General features: G+C 40.4%; 1 long non-coding RNA gene across 1 annotated transcript in view; it reads left to right on the forward strand.

Annotated features, from left to right (window-relative positions):
* The window catches only part of LOC310996111, an 81,225-nt gene that overhangs the window by 34,798 nt on the left and 23,716 nt on the right, over window positions 1-22,711 (forward strand). The window lies entirely within an intron of this gene.

Raw genomic sequence — 22,711 nt, forward strand, 5'->3', positions numbered from 1 at the left:
CTGTGGGCATACAGAGGGCAGCGTGTTGGCTCTGTTCACTGATGCTCACATCAGCTCAACACTGTTTGTAAGATCTGTATCTGAACATAAAACCAATAATCCTGCGTGAAGGGCCGTGTCTTCTACATGGTAGAATGTAAAATTTAAAAGTTGAAGTGAAGATCCTCAGCAGGTGTTCACAGTGGCTCATGTTTACATGCAGAAAATCAGCCAGTTTTTCAGTTATTACGAGACATGCTTTGCAGTGGATTAAATAGAACACAAAATGCTATTGTTGCACAATTAACATTCGCCCCATAATACTTATGAATGGCTTAGGAGTACTACAATTGAATTGATTTCGCTTTAATTCAAATTGCTATAATCGGTATGAGTGATCCATCCTCCACACAGTGTTTTGTGTATATACTGCAAAAATAACATTGCATTTTTCACTATGAAAGACTCAACAGTTATACAGGAAAAACTGTTCTGGCATACCAAGTACACCTAAAGGACAAAGTGTGAAAAATGATAACAAATGCTGAAAAACCTTTGCCAACAACATTATTGTTTGAACAACTGAACCAAGGACATTAATATATTTATAGATTGTTTGTTCATTTTCTTTGCCTTCAGTGCATCACGACCAAATTCAAGACCGTCCCTTCAAATCAAATCAAGAGCACTGACGTTAACATACAGGATCTGCACAGTAACAAAACAAATGATTATGATACCAAAGTCAAATTCCAGCGTGGAGAGTGGTCATTTAGCAAGCTTTAAATTTTAGCATTCATATGGGATTAACGTTATATTACAGACAACAGCTTCAAGATTAAAAATGTATGCTGTCGTCCAGAATTCTGTCACGGCAGCCTTTTTCATCTTTGGCAATTTATTGTCTCTGGATGTGCATGACAAACGGCTCATTCTCATTTTTGGCTTTTTTTAAAGAGATTGATGAATGCTCTTTTATACTTACTGTGCATTTTTATCTTCATAATTCTTATTCCATCACTTTAAATCTCTACATCCCTATTCCTGTGCAATATCTGCTGTGGTGGATTGTAATAAAGCACATTTATATTTAGGCTCTTGTACCTTGAATGAGTGCCTCCATTTTATGCTGCCTTATATTTGCACTCCACGACATTTCATAACTGTATGTGCTGTTTTGTACTCCATAATATCTATATCTATCTATCTATATCTACATTTACCGCTTACTTTGAGACTGCAGTTATACATATGAAGCTCCGGCGGTCGCAAACTTGCAGTCAGGTTTACCATATTCAGGTTTAAGTGATAAATTGGGTCATTCGACTTGGTTCTGAGAGAGGTGGTCAATGCATAGTCAGTGTATTAGCGGCAGCATATTCAGCTCAGTGTGTTGCTGAGATGTGTTGCTGTGCATGAGGCTACCAGACAAAAAAAGTTAAGAACTCACGTCTCCCCCGTGGATCTCAAAACAGCTTGCGCCGACAATTAAAGGTAACGAACCTACTCCTAAGAATAGGTGAATTTGCTAAATGTTGAAATATCCCTTTAAATTAAGCTCTCTGATAGACCCAGCTGACCTGCAGCTGCATGCGTAATACAATGCATGCTGGAGGAGTGTTTGTATGTAGGGTATTTCAGCGCTGGGGAAAAAAAATGGTGGACCAAAGTAAGTCACTGTTTTGACAACAAGATGAATGGCTAAAAATATTCTACATAAAGCATACATTTTAATGCAAATTGGATTCCTCTTCCCTTTAAAACACTTCCAGACTAGAATTGTTATTGTTGCAAGTGTTGTTGAGAAAATGATGATATTCCTGCAGATTATGTGTCCTGTTTGATTTATAATGAGTGAATTTGTAGAGGAGTAATCTACTTTTGAGGCGCTCGGGGAGGAGTGGAGAGCTGCATGGCCGGATAAAACCACCCCCAGACTTGAGAGCTGTCATTAATCAGACCCTTGGTTGACGGTGCCTGGTGGTACGTTCCCTTCAGACACTATTGTAGGATATTTATGTTGATTGTCTGTAGTCGCTCTTCCCCCTTGTCCTCTCCCATCCACTAGCTTCCTGCCATTAATTAAAAGCATGTAGTGAATTTCAACTCACAGCTCTCTTAAAAATATGCAGACTAATTTTCCCATCGGGCTGTTTTCGACCCGTCTCCTTTTGTTCCAGGAGCTGTCTCTCCCTGTCAGTGCTAAGGACCAACATGCAGCAACACACTGACACCGGACATTGTAGCTGCTTCAGGATAAAAATAATGGTCTGTTTAGTGATGGTTAAAGGGCTAATTTGCCGTGTTGTGCTCCTTATTTAAACTACATTCAACACACATAGTCAACGCTGGGTTTGCAGCTTCAAAGCTTTATTGGAAGTGTGACTTACTGTGCTGAGATGAGCAGTATCTGACTGTGACTGTGTGTGGTATCATACAAGGGATGGCCAAGTGTCATTTTCAAAATAACTGTCAAAGGAAGTGGATCAGCAGCTATTGCTGAAGTTCGAGATTATACAAACATTTGACTGTTATTGTCGAGGAGGAAAATTGAAAATAGAGTGCAGCAGCAGACACACTGCATGTCGACAACCTGCAAAATGAACTGGAGTAATTGTTGGAATAAAAGTCTCCTGCAAACATACCATTGTCTTCACCTCAGTTGAAGATACAGTACAAGCTGCTTTCATAAGACAACTGGAAGAGCTGACTGTCAGAAGAGTGCTCCATTAGTGCTACACCCACACTGATCTTTTCTCAGACATGCAAGGTGTATCATTTATGGCTTGTGCCATTCTTTACATACGTATGCAGCAGCCTTTCAGAAATCTGCAGCAGAGATTGTCAAAGATAATCATCATTTGTTGTCGTCACTGGCTTTTTTTTTCTTTTCTTTTTTCGCTTTTTTTGTCCTAGTGCTGCAGCGAATCCTGATTCCATGACAGGCGGATGCCAACTTTTATCCCTTTATAGTTTCCTTTAGAGAGAGGCACAAAGTTGGGTGGGAACATAAATTCAAAGTGAGCCTGGAAGTCAGTCTCGTGGGTATTTGACAAGCTGAATATCCCCATCAACTTTTGATCAAGCCCTTGACTTTATATTGGGATTGACAGTTTCTTAAAGCTAATGAGGCTTCTCTTATGGTTAAAACAACTGTGATATGTCAAGTGTTTAATTGATTTTAACACACATAAGGATTTCTTATATTTTCAAGCTAGACTTCACACAAGATCTGTGTAGCGAGAGTCAGGCATTCTTCACAGCAGTAGGTGCAGTGTTGTGGGTGGAGATGTGTGCCCTCAGGGTGAGCATTAAAATCATCAAACAAAACACACAATATACTCAACACTGGTCATTCTCCCGAAGTTTGGAAGGCATTGTGTGAAATTATGTTTATGGTCGGCTGAAAGCACTCAGATTTCAAGGGAATGGTTAAGATTTATTAAGTTTGGAGTCCTTCTAAACTGCACAGTCATTAATCAGGCATTGAAACTGCTACAGCAGCAGTAGCAGCAGCAGTCAAGCTATGGAGTAAATAAAACAACCAAACTGGCTCAGCATGCTGTTCATGTAATTTCACAGGTCAGAGAGCAGTATTTATTTCTTTTCTAGAGTTTTGAATCCCTCACACATTTTGTTTTACTTTAATATCTCATTTGACTCATAACTCCTGTAATACAGCGTAGATTCTCTCTCAGGGAGAGTCGAAAAATGATGCTAAGAAATAATGTAGTGTCTGTGGCTGTGATCATCATCTTAAAGTGAACTTGAAAGAGTCTCTTTTTGGCGCCTTGTCTGCTTTCTTCCTGAGTAGGCTGAGGTGAGCTGCATGTGTCACTATGTGAGGTTTAGTGAGTTATGCAAACACACATGAAGCACTCATGGTGATAAATAGTACATTCTTGGAAAGGCCAAAACTAAACAGCATAGAAATCTGTGATCTTCTAAAACCAAACACTGGTGACTCAATTTAGTCACCAGTGTTATTAGTCAACATACTGTAATAGTAATAGTGTGTGTGTGTAGTGTATTCGCCGTTGACTGTTGTTCATCAAAAACATTTGTACATAAGTTGTAACACTGTAGTTGTAACACATTACTGATGTATTTTTGTATTTGTATTAGATTCAGTGTCAGGATTTAAATACCAAAACGGAAAACAAAACAACAGAGTTTCAGGGCAGGCGAAGGAGTCCAGGTGAGGGAAGACAAACATGATGAGGCTGCGTGACGCAAAGCTGGGGGCGGGCAAGTGGCAGGGCTGGGAAGCAAAGATATACACAAAGTTAGTCCAAGGCAATGGTATCCATAACACAAAGGAAAAATGAGCTAACGGGACTGGAGACGGGAATTAGCCTCAGCTACAATCTCATGCATATTAACATGGAAATGTTCATTAATATGTATGTCCCATTTAAAATAAAATAAAAATCTCAATATCCAGAAACAGTCAAAAGTCAGAGCCACAAGAGCACCTAAACACAGAGTAACAGGGAATGAGGCCGAGAGCGTTACCACGAGGGTTAAAACAACAGACTGGCGGGTAGTGGAGGGTAACACCAGGCTATAAACTGCAATGAGGCTGATGAGCAGTAATCAGGCGGATGTGTTGCAGGTGTGTAGGAGAGTGAGTGCAGGAGACCAGTAGCGCCGCCCAGCCTGGAAAACAAGACAACACAAACACCTAACACCAAGTGATGGGGGGAAAAACACAGGGAGGAGAAGGGGCTTGGCCAAATCCTGACATCTGTGCTGCTGTGCCTGATAGGAAGATGAAAATTACTGCTATGCATTTACAGAAGCAGTGTTTGAATTTGTCATATTCCTGGGCTCACTTCATTGTACGTGGGCTCGTTTTGGTGCTTGCTTTGATCGTTAATGATCTAACATGGGAGATCTGGCGTTCTTATGGTGGATGATCTTCCTTGAGCACATGATCTACTTTTCAGATGAATCACTCAGATTCAACATCATTAAAAGGTGCTATATTTGGATACGGTTCAAAAGTTCATTCTCCGCTAACCAACCCATTGTTAGTGGTTAAACAGCTAGCCTGCTAACTGAACTTGTAGTCATCTTGTTCTATAGCCACTGTAGCCTCTGCAAGTTTGGCGTGGTACTTTCACGCACCAGGTTTCCACCTGAGCAGAATAGGAGCCTACGTCTCTATTTCTGTCAGTTTGCTGTGCATGCTCCGAAGAATTATATTTTCACCAAAATCTGGCTCATCCTCACACATCACACATGAAATGGTTCGCGCTTGTTAGAGCGATAACATCTGGCTCTTGCGCTGCTGACTTCTCTTATCTCACTGTGTGCCATGTTAAGATTCAAGATTTGGTGCTACGCCACCATTTCATATTGTATATCAACACGAACCACTCTTATAATCTCATAACACATTGACTGAGGAATTTCTCCCCTTTTACATTACAGAGAGGATACAGTAATGTGTGATTAATTTTATCCTTGATTTACTTCCTTTTGGTACATTAATTTATCTTTGACTGCTTCAAGCATGTGTTTCTAAAAGCTGTCTCATCATGGCTTTCTCACACAACTCCAGTCAATGATAAAACTGTACAGATTTATTTTTAAATTTCAGATCTTGATTTATTACTACTTGGACTGGCCTGGCATTAATCGAGTCCCCACTGTTGAATTGCCTGAGCATATGAACTTTAAAATGCAGGATAATCATGGTAGCAATCAGCTGTACAGTATATGTTCAAATATCATTTAATCCACTGTAGGATTTTCAAATCTCTGCTGGAATCCATGTTCATGACGAGGTACAGAGAGAGCTGCAGAGCTCGGATGATGTCTGTTTCAACTCCCATGCTCAGGTCAGGCAGCCAAAGGCCTGTTCAGGCATTGCTAACCGGCCCGTGCATACTGTTGTAGCAATTGACTAATTGAGCATTTAAAGAGGCAGATTGCTGTTTCTGCATGTTTCAATCCATTTACTATAACTCACATTTACTCCAAATTTGTGTGTAGACAATGTGAACATCGTATTCATCATTTCATTTTTGTCAGTCACTGCACCACTGCAGATGCAAATGCAATTAAAAGAGTAGCTTGGTCTGAATACTGTAAAATCTGTTTGTGTGGTACATTGATGTGCTTGTGGGAAGTGTAGCCATCCGAGATTTGAGAGTTGGCTGCTTAGAATCCTTTAAATGCAAAATGTTACCCAAAATGTTACCTCATTATCCCTCTCAAACATTCATTCCAGCTTATTGTTTGTCCTCCTGGTTGGATCTTCTGAAAGCTTGTAAAAACAAAGGCTGTTTCAAGTTATCAAGTCTGTGATGTGGCACCAATGTGTTGAGAATTCCTAGGAATAAAAAAAAAAAATCCTAACCACCTAAACGTGGCTAAATACAACCCTTATGTGCAACGATGTGTTGAAGAGGAGTCACATAATGCATTACCAACTATCAAGCATACTGCAGTCTTCAAGTTTATTAAATATACATGTATGCAAAAGCTTATTTACAGAGCATAATGTCGGGCTGACAAATATTCAGCATTTCTGTTTGTCGTGATAAACCTGGTAATATAAAGATTTTACCTGACTATTCCCATGAGCCATGTGCAGACTGCTCACTGTTTGAGCTGACTGAAAGCATTTAAATGTTCTCTTACTTGACTACAAGTGCTTGGTGTCTCTGGAGGAGTAAGTCAATGAAGAGAGGCTTGCTCTTTTTTCTACATCAAGAGGGAAGCAGTTGAGAACATTGACCTGAACTAAGTCACTAACAGAAATGCAAAGGTGAGGCTTGAGTGTTTAGACTATATCATGTAAAGTCACTTTTGTATTTCTCCCTCAAACCTTTTCAGCCGCAGGATTTCCTCGAAGATTACAGTTCACAGCCCCCCAGCCTGTAACATCACTTACATCAACAGCTTTTTCTTGTTCTGGTTTTAAATATAGATAGGTTAGCCATTTGTGTGAGAATTGGATATGAGGGAAAATGATGCAAAATGGAGAAATGGACCTTTGCGGAACAGATCATAAATGTATTCTTCCTGCAGCTTTGCAGATGTGTGTTCAGAGGCAGGAGATTGACAGATTACATTTGTCTTGATCTAGCTCACTAATTAGCATCACTGGTCTAAGTACTGTAGGATGGTGGTCGTTAGCATGAGAGCCCAACTCATCCAAAACAACATCCATCTGTTTAGAGTTTGCTATATTTAACCCACAAGTGCTACATTTAGAGAATTAAAGACAGAACCACTCCACAGGTATATAGGGAGCACTAGCTGTAGCACTGATCTACTTGTTTGTGCAGATAGTGGGAGTCAAGGGGAGGAGCAGCTACTTGTAGCATCCACAGACTTATCCCTGTAATACTGAGGGTTTGCTTTCTATTAAGATATGAATTCATAATTCATACATCTGCAGTTGTCAACGTAACCACCTTTGGTGTGTCTAGACGTTATTTCAGCTCAAACGGGAGCTTATAGATGCAGAAATAAAGATGTACAATGTGCCTTAAAAACATCTCCAAAAGCCTTTTTCATACTCCAGAGTACATTTAAAAGGCTATGTATCAAGGGCCTTGCTGAACTGTGGATTAGGCCCAGTGACAGGGGTCGTGGTAAAGTCCTCCTGTCTGGGTTATCAGTCTCTGACAGCCCACTGCTCTCTGATGGCTGCTGCCGTCACAGGAGAATGCATCACACACTTGTCAAAGCGCCTCTCCTCCACCCACCCCCTTCCGCTGAAAGTCAACACCACGGTCTCACCACACATATCCTTACGTGCTCACAGACACCCTCACAAGATGTGCATGCACACGAGCACATGCACACACTTACAGCACACACACATACAGACACCGTTCCCATTATGGTGACAAATCCTGCCTGAGCTGGCTCCCATCTGTGAGTCATGGTGTGGTGTGTTGTACGAGTCAAACTCCCCCGTCATCTGCCTTTCACAGATGGATCTGCGGGGTGTCCAAGGGCCTTGTCTGGTGGCCATGGTTTGAGGATGGTTTAGATTCAACCCTCCCATGATCCGGATCAAGAACAGACACATATTTCCCAAGCTCTGAGGTATGAGTGGGCCACTCTTCAACAACGGGGTCAGGTTAATCATCACGGCTTGACTGGCTTTAATCCATTAAACCATGAGTTCACCCCTACATAGCTTGGTTGACTGAATCTCTACACTGATCCCATTTCCTCTGTATACATATCCGTTCTTTCACCCTGGCTTCTATTTGCCCCTTTAATGGGATTAACTACAATGACACCAATCTAAAATCTAGCTTTAAAGTCTGCAGGGTGAGTCTTATTTCACTGGTTATTCCCATAAGGGATAAAACATGTCTTTGGTTACATAATTGGATTCCTCTCTCCCACCTAAATGTAAATGATGACAAATTAACGATAAATAGCCTGGTGTATGCACATCTTGTTTTCTGCTGGCCTGGTCAAGATGCCTCCAGTAACATAGAACATAACTGACAAACCATGTTAATTAATACGTCTTTTAGAATATGTAGAGGGCGCTGTCATAAATAATGGATGCTGTCAAGCTCAGCTCAAATTGCCCCAGTGACTTTAGGTCTGCGCAGCAAATAATGCCTTGTCCATGTAACTGCTCATTTTGGCAATAAAGATAAAATAGGTTTGCTCCATGCCTACACTTAAAACACAATACGTTCTCAGTTGTTATTGTTGCACCCACCAATAACTTTTGAAACACAGCTATTAAACAAGCTTATTATCAAGCCCTTTTCCACTTCATAATAAAATCAACGTGGAACAATTGACCTTGGCAGAACAAAAACCCTTTCACTCCGCTCTGCCTCATTCTCATGGTGCAACAAGACATTAGAAAGCTGTTTTCATTGCTCTGTCTCTCATTGCTCTCAGGGCCATTAACAATCGCCAATTCATTTTTTCCCCCAACGCCCTCATCTCTTGTTCTCTGTGGTCATAGTAAGCAAATTACAAGGCTTTCTACTTTGAATTTATGTAAATGAAATGTGCAGAAGAATGTATGGCTGTTGTTCTTGTTGGTGGTGGTGGTGATTAGTTGTTAAGATGCTAGGAACTGTTACTACCCACATATGACCTCATTTATGCCCATGGAAACCCTGAAAGGATTTCTCTGAGGCTTAAAGATGTTTTTGTCTCACAAGGAGATATGATTTGTAATTAGTGTTTTCATTGTGATTGAAATGCATTCATAACCTGCACTTGATCTATCTAATCTCTCTAATCTAATGTTTGGCTGGACTTCACTGATAAAATAGCCAGCCATATTTGTCATTGTCCTCAATTATAGTCAACACTCCCTTATGTGAGCATGAAATATACATAAGAATAAAGAACAGTGAAAAAAACAGGACTGTATAGTAATAATAATTTTAGTAACAGTAACAGTGCTGCTAAATTTAGAGATAATCCATGGCAAGGTTACATTAGTCTTATTGTACCTTGTGACACACCAGTAAAGCAAGGAAAATTGCACAACAGTTTAACAAAGGTCAGAGTATATGTAGAGTTCTGTATATGGTAATGCTACATATGCAGCCATTTTGCATAGAGACTCAAGGTAAGCTGCTCTGAGCACGGTTTAAAGTACTACAGTATAGAGTTTTGGTCAAACACACGTAGGTTTTATTATGGCTTACTATCAGCCCTCAGGTCAGGTTGATATTTAATGACATCAAACCTGATTTTTTTTTTTTATTCAGACATGATTTATTTTTAGCTTCTTCTAGCTTGTGCACAAAGCTTGTGGAGCAACGGCTGTTGCAGACTCCCTCTGGTCTTTACCTATACTTAAACCCTTTGTTACAGCCATTGGAAACATATTTTTCAGTTGCAGAAGGTCTCAACTATGTATTTTTATTTCTAATTTTTTGGGCTGCCAGGTCTTTAAAAATCTTACTTGCTCATGGATTTCTGACTTCTTAAGTGAGCAGTTCTGATTTTGTAAAGCAGCCTAGAATAAATAATAATAAACCATCAATAGTGCAGTTATTTATATTTATAAGTCATTAATAAAGGTGCTCTGGTTTCTCACTTAAACAGCTGTCAGCAAAAGTTAGTAAATCATGTGGAAACTGTTATCACTGCTAAAGGGTTGCACAATAATTCATAAAGCCTGCTGTAGATGGTAAATAGTTAATAAATGGATTGTGGCAGGGATGCCCTGCAGCCATAAGGACAAAGCAAGTGTCCTGCGCCAAGGAGATTTTGGGAAATGTTTTCAGTAATGGTTTAGCTAATCTATAAAACATAGCACGGATGTGATGCTATCCTTTGATAAACCCACTGGTTGCCACCTGTATATATAAAAGCACATTTATCCTAAGGTTTCTTATTGAATAAGATTGGACCAGTGTGCTATATTTTTTAGACAGACACTCAAAATAATTTTTCTGTCTTCCATCTAGCAGCACTCTGTGCAGCCAGGCTGACTCCACCTGTACTCCAGGGCATAACATTTTGATTGACATTTCGTAGCAATTTCTTAGCAAACAATCTGTTTGACTGCCGTCCTATTTCATCATGGCCTCTCTGCCTTTCACTGCCTCTCCTCAGAATCTGCTGGATAGTGTTGAAAGCATTTGGCCTGTAATGTCCTTTACTCATGCAGACACATGGCCATATTTCTTTTCTTTTCCTTTTTCCTTTTACCTTTCATTTTTATCCCGAACAAATGTCCTCAACTGGACCCAGATTAACATTTTTTATTGAGGACTGAGGATGGCGTATGTGCTTCACTTTCACAGTATCAAAATGTAACATGGGGGGATTTGAAAGAGTTAAATTGACCCCCCAGAAAATTCTCAAGAATTAATATATCACTGTCATACCTAGAAACAGATTTAACAAGATTACTGCCAAAAAAGAAAAGAAATCAGTCATTGTCTTCTCATGGAACCTTGCAGTAAACTGTGGGTTTTTGTTGCCTCTCTATCACGGCATTTTCCAATTTATCTTAATGGAAATCTGCAGGTTTTTTGCACAAGAGACCAAAGAGTGGCCTGAGCTGCATCTGTATTGAATCCATCATAAGATGAACAACAAAGAAATTAGATAGTATAACACACCCATACTGTAGAGTGGAAAGAATTTAAGACGATTTAATTTGATAACAGCAAACAAAGCCTACATGTGGCTTGTTGGCCCCTCTTTTTCACCAACATACTCCCTATCAGTGATGCCTGTCTACCCCAGTCACTTTGAACAGGACTCATGCTCGGGGCACATCACCACTGATTTATGGAAAAGGTCCACGGTGACGCACCAAATGGATTGGGCATCCGTGGTGGCTAATTTTGATTCAAGGAATTGAGAGAGCTGTGTTAAGGATGTTAGGCATTAAAGAGTTGTCTTTTTCATGGGATTATCTGTGAAGGAGGAAGTCAGTATTCAGACAGGGCTGACTGGCACGACGAGATCAGCCCCCATCCAAGTAGAACACTTCTTCAGGCATGCAGAACATGCAGACTTAAGTCACATAATCCCTTTCAATATCAGTGAGGGTGTCAGTACGCTGACATGAATGGATAGGATACGATGGTTTTGCAGGCTTACTGTTGTTTCTGATCACAGCGTTCACAGTGGTAGCTGGCAGATTGCTATTATTAGCCACTGCAGTGATACAAACGGTACTGTAGATCCAGTGACTGCGTGATGACAACAACCATTGGCGAGATGCTGCCTGTCTAACACAATGTCATCAAGAGTACTCCAGGCTGCCGTTTAGTCTTTGCACCCCAACACCATGGTATTTATGGGGCCTTCAGATATTGAAGTAAATAACTGGACACACAAAAGCTAACACTCAAGCACATCTCAGGGGCTAAACAAACAATGGCGCTCTCTGCACATTTGGTGCCCGAGTTCAAATGAGACTGTAGCTGTGGATCATAACAGGGCTTTTCTGGTGTTTTGTGGAAGCACTGCTCTGTCAGCGTGACTAAGCAAGGCTGTCCAAGTCCAGCTAACCATGACTGTTTGAGAGTGCTATGAAAAACAATCACTTTTCAAAAACAAGTGGGTTCAGGCAAATTGTTGACGTTACACATTCAGATGTTGCTAAATGTTGAAAATTGCATTGTTCTCGCTTCTGTACTGTGCTGCCAAGCATTTGAAATCCTGCCCTAGACGTGCTGAAAATGGCATTCAGTATTGACTGCAACATATTTCAGGATGTTCTTATTATATCTTATCAAGTTTACTGCTGCTGCCGCCTGCCGCTGACGCTGCTGCCCAGTTTCTCCATGGAACTCATTAATGTTTCATTGTTCCTCATCTCATCTGACCAAACATGTATTTCCTGCTGTGTAGCCCCTGACAATTGCACATGTTTATGTATTTATCAATTTATATTGTATACCCTCTTGTTCTTGAATCTCAATCTATACTCATATTCATGGGGCAAATGTCATGAAAACAACATCATTATGCTCCAAAACTTGTGAATTCCAGTTAAATTGAGTTGTAAATTAGTTTAAAATGAAGTAGTAAACATAGAAACTCAGCGTAATTACAATCTGAATTTGAATTAAATGAGCTACTGAATAAAATATATCATAATTGTATAAGCTAAAATTAAAATATATTTAGTTTTTATGTGGATGGACCATTAAATGCTCTATAATTGCATGTGGTGCACATACACAGCTGTAGGAAAAAAAAGTTGAAATCAAACTGCATTGCAGGAAAACTGCCTTGTCGTTATGCTTTAATATGAAGGTTTATTCTCCCCATTTGATAATAATTTAACATTTGGACACGGTTTGCTGTGTTTCAGATAGTTTGGAAATTGAAGCACTATACATTCTTTAACATCATTAGATAGGTGGTAATAAGCTGTGGGTCTGTAAATGACACATTTGGGTTTAATATGATCCTCAAAACGCCTTTAACTTTGCCTCTCCAGCAGACTTGAAAGGAAATCTTTTCACTTTCCATTTCAGGCTGTGACAGTGCTGCAAGCTATTTATCATTGGACTTCCCAACATGTGTAGTCTTAGCCATAGCCTTGCCGTGGATTTTCTTTTTTCTTCTGTGTATATTGAAACAGAAAAAGCCATACTGCTCTATTTCTACACTGGCAGTGCAGTACTAGGTCTAGATCTGATGCTCTAATCAAGTTTGATTGTGCAGAGGCGGACAATGGTTTCCCCCAAACAGCTGTGTTGACTTGTTGGTTGCCGAGCAGACGTAATGAGAAAACGAAATAGTTTCAAAGGTGTGATGTGTTTATGCAGATAATGGGGTGGAGCAGTTTTTCTCTCTATTTCGCCATAATTGCCATTTAATTTCCCATGGTATTACCTATTGAAGACACACACACCCTCGTCTCCAAATTTATCCAAAGTTTGCATAATTATCATGGGTTTAAATAACGGCCGCCATAATGTCATGCGCATCTACAGTATGTACTGTAGGATGTATGAGAGCCTTCTCCTCAGCAGATTAATGACATGTACTGTAGTCATCATACAGCGGTGGGAGTGATGCATGTGTTCCGGGTGTAGACGCTAATGTTACAGGATGTGCTGAAATTTTTCGAATGGAAAATTATACAATTTTTCAGACAGCCTTTTTTCAGCCTCCATTAACAACTACACAGACCTATTCTGAACACCTGGTTGCTAAATTAGCACACAGTCACATGTAAATACACAAGCTTCACCAAAAACTCAAACTCTGCACATGTACACAAACTAAAAATGTGCGTGACGTTGTGAATCAAGCAGCAGATTAAAATAACAAGCACATGGTCCACAGCTTTCATTGTTTGGTGAATAACTTAATGCACACTGTACTGTACACATGGAGGAATGGTGCATTTTTGTCCCCCTTGAAACACAAATTAAATTAAACCAGGGACATGATGTATCCTTGGATGAATGCTGTGCTGTATAATCGTATTTAGGGTGCAGTATATTTGTGCTTTGGACCTTGGCACTTTCTGCACAGAACCAGTTTACTCATGGGAGAAGCCAGAGTGGATTCTTCCTGCAGTCAGAGACAGCCTGCTGCTTGTAAAGGGGATGAACACACACGCTGACATTATCCATCATTACAGAAACGTATCCCAACCCAGCAACCTGCTGATTACATTGTTTATTTCATTCTTTTAAAACTGAGTGCAAACATGAGCATAGAAGAAACTTGCAATGGGATTATACAATTTTGGCAACTATGCTCAATGCAATTCTGGTGCAACATAGGAAAGGAGACAATAATAGTTTGAGTTTTTCACTCATGAGGGCAGAATTGCAGTTATTTTGGACACACCTGTGTACAATGACTGCATTTGAACCCAGTTACATAATAATAACACCCCACAGTTCAAGTTCAGTGTTAGTGCACTGAGCCAAAAAAAAAAAGATTCTATTGACACAAGAATAAGACATCTTGTTTTAGAGCCAGTGCTAAAAAAATGATGTTTAGACTCAGATATTGGTCCTAGGACTTCATCACTAATTCCAGTACATGCACTAATTCCTTTCTGCTTTTTGCCCTTCTGCTGCTGCCATGTATCACCTGGTTAGTTCAGAATATTCATGCAATTAGCATTTTTATTATTTGAAAAGAAAATGGTGTTGTAACATGCATGTGAATTTTGATAATTAGCCAAGAACAGCAAAAAGAAATTAGCAAATCATTTGGTGGTAAATGTATTCAGCAGTAGTTTATTAATGATGCATTCACCTCATAAATCATGACAACTTGCTCTTCCCCCACATGAGGGTACATTCGTTGCCTTTATATATGTAAAAAGGGTTATCAGTGCTTTTCCATGGTATTACTTGATAGTGAAACCAAATTTGAATTAAAATCTCCCACCCCTGCCCCCATGAGTAGACGTAGCAACAAGACACTGAGTAAGTTGTGCAGCCACTCCTCGTGGGAAATTTGAAATGTTGCTGACATATGCTCTCTGAGACCTTATCAGTCCCGGTCAGTACAGTCAATACCACCATTAAAGACATTCCAGTCAAAGTAGCCATTACACAGTCAGCTGCTTGTTTATGGCTGCATTAATAAGTAAAAACTCTGTTTCAGTTTGGAGATGAATACGTCAGCACAGATCGAAATAACAAGTCTGAAGTGCAGGGGATGTTGCAAACGTGGTACTTTGCTCCTTGAAAATTAGGAAGCCGGGAGTCGCTGTGTTGAAACAAACCCGTCCCTCTTGCACACTGTCTCTCATACCTACTGATTATTTATGGGGTACTGGTAAATGTGCTGAGCATGGCTAAGTGTATAAATAGCAGTATGGACATCATCAGAGGCTTCAGCTCACAAGGGGGCAGGGGAGGGGAAAGAGCTTACTACCAGAGCATCAGATCATGAGCAACAGAGACGATCCTCCCTGACTCATCAAGAACAGAGGGAAACTCTGATCCCTTGCATGCTCGTAGTCTGCACGGTGAAGGCTCGTGCGTAACCCTGCTGACCTCTGTGGCCACTGGTGCACTACAGTGTGTTGTGCTTATTGCATAATTATTCAAACGAGATGAAAATTGCATTATTCTATTACCATGTTCCACTTGGTTCACCGACTTATATTTATGGAGTAACGGCCTTGCAAATGCAACTCTCTGTCTTTTAAAAAAAAATTTAAATTTAAATTAAAAATAGCTGCATAACCAGAGCAATTATTAGAGCGTATATTATTTGATGAGATTCTCTCAGGCAACTTGTATTATAGCTCAGTGTCACCACGGTCAGTGTCTGCAACCGTGACGAGATTTCCTCCCCTAAGAAAGGACTGACACAATCACAGTCATGGTAAATATCCTAGTAGAATATCAGAGCAATTTTTTCCTCATCATTTTACACCTCCACCACCACCATTATCTCTGTGTGCTCATGTGTTCCAGCTCTCTGCGGTGCAGCCCACAGTACAGGCTCCTACTTTGCCTTGGGTTGTTGCCTTTGTCTGGAGCTCTCTCATCTCTGGAGGTCATATTGGCCGCCCTGGAGGTACTGGTAATGGTCAGTGTGCCAACTGTGTGGGCATGCTAAGAGAACCATATGCTGTCTGTGAAATCACCCTCAGCGGAGGCAGCAGAGTAACACGGCTGTTTGCTATCTGATGGAAATCACAACATGCTTAACATGCGCAACAGAGGCGAACTGCAGTCAAGCCATCAGTTAAGCATGCAGCGGATTAGATCAGGTATTTCTCGCATCCTTTCCTTTCTCGTCATGTCACTTCTTGTTTTGTATTCCACGCTGATCATTTCAAGAGAGGGGGATGTAACGGGCAGAGTAAGCAGGCTTTTCCTTTTCCTCAGACTCCATAGGGCAGCCTCTTGCCACTATTCGCAATTCATCCAACTGGTTAAGTTCACCATGGGCTAACATCAAATATGTGTTTCTTTATTTGTTTTTTATTGAGGGTTTTATATTAGCGGTGCGGTGTTGGCCTCAAAATATTTATTTTAGCCTTGTGGCAAGTGGAGCAGAGTAATAGAGAAGTGGATGTGCTGTGTGCCTAGCGTTTTCACACATGGTTTAGACACTGCTATAGAGAGGCCCTGTAGCTGATTTCTTTTTCACTCTTCATTAAGAATTCTAGAGGGTGTCGACGGAGAGGCGATAATGTTTCTATGGGCATCGTTGGCCTCCAGTCACACACCAACAGGTACTGCAAAGATGCAGGCAATGTTATGTCTCAGTTTTCAGCATGAAACTGTTTCAGTGTACGTTGGATGCTCCTCTGAAACAGCACTGCAAAAAAAAACAAAAAAAAAAACTGTGAAAAACTGTCAAATGAAACAACCATTTTGTTGCTATGTGGAGACCTAATCCAAGCTTACAGTTATCCAAACGCCTGCCTCACCCTGTGTACAGAAGCTCTGAGATCCTGAAGCACCGAACAAATACTGTAGCTGTTTGTCCTTGAGGACGGCCATGAATGAGAAGCCTGGGCTGCTACACTGGCTTTAGAAAAGCAGGGAGGGGCAAACCATCACTCTGACAGCTGCAGTTTTAACATCTGACGCTTCAGCAGCCATGTGTTAATCCTTGGCCTTATAAATGTTATAATTACATATAAGACTGCATATAGCTAAAAACTACTTGTCCATCAATTGTTTTGTAAATCAACACAACTATTTGGAAGGATATATTTTACAGACAGGTTATTTTCAGAAAAACAAAAACAAAATTGCAACTATACACTACAGTACAACTCACAGCAGCATGCTGATAGACAACACAACAGTGCATATCAATTACGGTGAGGGTGGACATAACTACAGCACAGCACAAAGGTAAATACATGAAATAGTCAATTATCTGTAATTATGACCACAAGGTCTACTTGTGTGGGGGAACCAGGTTTCAAAATCCTCTCGTGCAGGGCTCCACAAAGAGTCCAGAGTAATTTCATTGCAAATATACAATGTTAATACACATTTCCACGCTTCGTTCCAAAATTGTAGATGGAATCGCTGATCATATCAGCTATTTATTCCATACCAAGAAGATTTAATAATGCAAGCAGCTAGATTTCTATTGAAAAACATACAACTCTGGCAATCCAACAAAATCATTCTCCTTGCAGACAAAAAAGACAAAGTCTGCTATTCTGCTGTCCCTCTAGACCTCAGCTGCGTAGCCCTAGACCCCAGCAAAACAAACCACCAGGACAAGGAATGAGGTTTATATTTATAATTACTGAAGGGCCTGACTGTGTGTGGCTGTGCCTCGGCATATGAATCAGTCCAAAACCGTGCAGCACAGATCAGAGGAGATTGGGTCCTTTTTTTTTTATTCCAGAGGGAGTGATATAAACTGTGTGTAAGAGTTTGAGTCGTATAGCTGTGGTTGTTACTGAGGGTGTCTTTCATGTTCTTTCCCACTCTGCAGAGATGAGTGAGACCCATAAGTCTTTTTCCCACAAGGACTGAGCTGGATGTTGAGGTTAGAGGAGAGGAGAATCAACAAACTGCACAGAGCTGACACAGTGCCTCTCTCTGAGGGTGAATACCAATTTCTTATCTGTCCTAAAACAACAGTCAAAAAATTTGGAGAAAGTTGTTGATGGGGAATAAAAATGGTAAATTCCCTATATTATTTTGCTGCTGCGAAACATACAGTTTGTGGCTATTGGTAAGTGCTTCTCAAATGTGAGACCTGAATTGTTTCTTCAAATATACTAAATATCAATGCTTTTTTTTGACAGATGTATTCATAGTACTTAAGGTTGCAAAGGGGTGGACAATTTGCAACAAGGAATCAATCAAATAGATATAAATCAATTATTAAAAACGTTGGCAATGAATTTCATTATTGATTTGTTGTGTCATGCGATTAATATGTCTCTCACCATGTCACGGAACTATTTACTTAACCTTGAGTGAAGAGTTACGAGTGTAGGGACGATGGGGACAAGTATAAGTAGTAGCAGCACGAAGCAGCACTGCAACTTGATGGATGCAAACTGCCTTAAAACACCATAGAAGAAGAGTGGAGTGGTAAACATGTCTCTAATGGTGCTAACAGCCTCGCTGGCCTTCGGAGCAAGCTCCGTGATGAGTGTAGTATAGGTCACTCGCCTCAAAGTCTGTTTATAAAAACTATGAGCAAATCATGTGCCGGTGCAGCATTGCAACCAGTGGAAATTCAGTCAATTCAGAGCCAGATGAAACCTGTAATGTTGAAGAGATGGAAATATGCCTTCTTTTAAAATCCAGTTCATTGAAAATAGTCGACCAATTAATCGATTTTAAAAAATAATTCTAAGTTGTAGCCCTACATGTGATGGAGGAATGCGCAGTGCGTGTAGGGAGTGTGGCCTCAATAGCCCTGGAGTAAGCAGTGTACTATGTGATTGAGGAATAGCATAGATATTCAAGTGTGCTTGCATTATCTGTTTTTTTAGCCAAGATTATTTTACAATTTATTCTCCCCAAATATATTGAAGTTCCCTGTTAATGGCCAACCTTCAATTTTGTAAATTTCTAGTGTATCCTGGTTTAGTTCCATATTCCCGTTAATTCCCATGGAAAAGAAACTTTGAAAATTCTTGGAATTTTGCAATCCTAATAATACTCCATCTTGGGCTGGCCATTCAATTCTCTTTTCAAAAAATTGGATTAATTAAGAAAATAATAGGCAGATTAACTCATAATGGAAATCAGCACAAGTTGCGGCAATATGTACGTTTTCAACGGCACCAGTTAAGCTTTAAATGCTGCAAGACATCTTTCCGAGTAATCCTGACGCATTAGCAGAAAATGAAGATATTCCTGGAGGCAGTATGTGAGCCTAATGACATCTGATCTTTGAGGAATGTTTTGAAGCATTACTGCTTTGTTTTGGAGTATGCAACCTTTCCCTTCTCCTTTGCAAGTCACACATCCCACTACCAGTATTTCTTTCTCTAATTAGAAAAATAACAACAGTGACTAAAATGTGGGATCCTCTCACAAACCTAATCACCGTATCACTCAATTGAAGTCTATGTGCGTGTGTGTGTATTTGATGTGTCTGTGGGAGTTTGATGAGTAGATGGAGGGGCAGTTAGCATGCAGTCACAACATGTAAGATTACAGGACTATGAAAAGCCTGACTGATGTTTGTAGTGTGAGCGTGTGCGCAGTGTGTATTAATCAATTCCTTTGTGCAGAATGCCTGTGGGCATGGGAACATAGGTTGGACGTATCAGTGGAGTGAAGCATGCGTGAAATTGTACTTCTCACATCACTGTCTTAGGTCAGCCAGAAAGCCGGCCACAGGATGTCAGGTAATGGCATTTTGAAAATAAAGGATTTAGGTTGTATTAAAAAGCTGACAAAATACCCACACTGAATAATATGTCACTGATTCCTTACCACTACTTGGAAGTTTTGAGATTGGGTTAAATGTCTGGAAAATCACCCACATCTTAAGGGTGGCATGTCTGTTGGATATAATGGACAGTTACTCAGCTACCTTTGAAGGTTGCTCTCAATGTCAGGGTCTTTTGTTCAGGCCTTCCTTGTTTACACATGGGCAGAAGTCTGAGTTCGGTTGGGTAAATATGTCTTGCTTGGACAAACACCCTGTGCGGCTGTGGCTGGAGCAGATAAAGAGGACCGTTGAGATCCTAATCAAGATTGCTGCTTTGGCAATTAAATTTGACAGAGAAGAGTCAGAGCTACTTCTCTCTGTCATTATTTCCCAAAAAAGAAAAAAAAAGTGGGAAACTTTTTCTTTAACTGCACAAGTTTCAATTAACTGCAATGGCTCCATGTGTGTATTTAGTTATACACTGGGGAAAAAGAGTAGAAATTGTGGCTGACTCAAACTGTTTTAGCCTATATACAGTGCAGCAGTTTAAATTAGTTCCGTGAAGTTTGTTTGCGTCCTCTGGAAGCTATTTATACCTTCCTCCTTGTTTTATTTGTTTCCCTCACAGTCCTGCAGAGTTTGTGCATGTGAGATTGAAGCTTAGGTGAGCATAACACCACCGCACTAGAGGTGCTTAAAAACTGATCTTTTCTGCAGTTGCACTGATGGCTCATATTTATGTCCAGCATTTATAAGCTCTCAGCAGGTAAATCAGCAGAGAAGATTATGCCTTTAAATGTAGTTTTAAGTGCAGCATGATTTTGTGAAGTCAGTCACTGGAATGAACATAGTTGATTTTACTGCCGGCCGGAAAATATTTCAAAGGCTCTCCACAGCTCTGCTTTGCTTTAAAGAGTTTGGAGGGTGGTGTTTTAGCTTTTTCTTTTTTTTTTCTCTTTCAAAACCAAATGCACAAGAATGAGAGTGTAATGAACGGATTACAATGTGTTTATCCTCTCCGACAGAAGCTGCAATCGATAGCATGTCTGACTAACTAGCTTACTAGCCAACCCAGGAAGCACATCATTACCTAACTATCTTACATAAGTTTGTGGGGTTACATGTTAATTTAAAAAAAAGCTTCAATTGTGACGAGCACTGTGCAGCATTTTCCCGCTGCACAGAGGTTGGTCCTGGATGTTTGCAGATAATATTATGATTTTTACTGTCCTATAGGGTTGAATATGCCTCAAATATGTTTTGAGGTTTCCAAAATATATTTTTTCTCCTAAATGTCCTGTCTTTTATGGTATTAAAATTATTAAATTATTAAAATTACTCAATACACCATTTTTAAATTTAAACAAGCATGTAATATAAGAGATCAAGCAGGGTTGTATTAGCATGAAGTAACAGGCATACATTTTTCATCATCACACCTATAACAGTAGAACTGGCTGGCTTTACGCTGCGATTTTTTGGAACAATTATGTTTCTTAAGTTTCACATTGTCTTTAAAGATAACTCAGCTGGAAACACCAAAAGTCAGCCAGTCAATCAACCCATGGATCCTGTCTTCACCTATAGTCGCCTCACTACCCACAGCTGATAAGACCTTTTAACAACACTTTTCATTTGATGAGGAAAATGGACAGTCGCTGATAAGAAATAAGAGCCCTGCTAATGTCTACTCCTTTTTCTAAACAAGTACCCATTACATACACTAGAACAGGGCTTAAATTCGTTTACGCAACCTAACTGCAGAACAACTCATTAAAAAACTTAATCAAGCAATTAAGAAAGGGAATATAGTAATGTATCATTTCTTGTCATGATGTGGAGCAGTGACAACAAAATGCGCTGTAGGTGTGTCAAACCACTTAAAGTAATCCACCTGTAAAACCTGTTTAACACTCTGCACCGTATTGACGGAGAGCGGTAAACGCTAATGTTTTTCGATGATGTGTGTTGGCTCCTGAGTTTGACAGTGTCAGAATCAGTGCCGCTGTCACTAATGAACTAAAAAGGGGCGTCTAATTAAAAGTAATGAGCTGTGGTGGGCTGTATCACCAGTGAAAGCATCATCTCTGTGTATGTTGAGTGAGTGTGGAGGCTGTACTGTATATACTGGTACAGTAATATATATTCCCTTTTTCTCCCACCACAACGCTGACGTTGTATTCAAGATGGTGCCAGCTTAGCAGGTGGCCTTTGCGTCAGCTTCTCTCCATAGATTTTGCTGGTATTTTCTTTTTTCCCGCATTCTTTGTTTGTGTCGTATGGAGCTACACCCATGATCAGCTGAGCGGACTCGGAAAAAATTGTCCAACTGAAACCGGCAGGTATTCCCGCCAGAGCTGAGGAGTCACAGGAGAGAGGCCGAAACTGGTGCTAAGGTTAAGAAGAGAGCAAAGTGAGGGTGAGGAGATTTAAACCCTTCCTGCTACTTGTCATCATGGGAAATGTGAGATCATCGGTGAATAAGATGAATGAACTTCCTGCACACACTGTGGCACAACGGGAATACCGTGCTGTATCGTGAGTGCATGTCCTGCTCGAGGGGTTCCAGCTGGTTCGCGTGGACAGAGAGAAACAGAGCAGTGGCAGCAAAGAAGGGAAGCTGTCTGTTTCATCTGTCTGAAATGTTGTTACTCCAGATACACACCTTGAAATGTAGGGTCTGTAGTCCTGATAGTGAGCTGGTGGTTGCATGGCTGCCTGTACTGGGACTGTGAGAGTGTGGTCAGGTCATGGGGGACCTACAGGACTGCTTTGCTGTACAAATTTCATTATCTTATGCATGGAAAAAATACTTATCTGACCGTCACTTCCAACCAGGTGAATAGGGAGCGATGTGGTTCTGGCCAGGCAGGGCTGCTGGCACTAACGAGTCAACCCCGGGGCGTTGGTGTTGCTGATAAGCTGCCTGGCATTCTTTGCCACCTCT

The sequence above is a fragment of the Trachurus trachurus genome (assembly GCF_905171665.1).
Source record: "Trachurus trachurus genome assembly, chromosome: 13".
In the NCBI taxonomy this organism is placed as follows: Eukaryota; Metazoa; Chordata; class Actinopteri; order Carangiformes; family Carangidae; genus Trachurus; species Trachurus trachurus.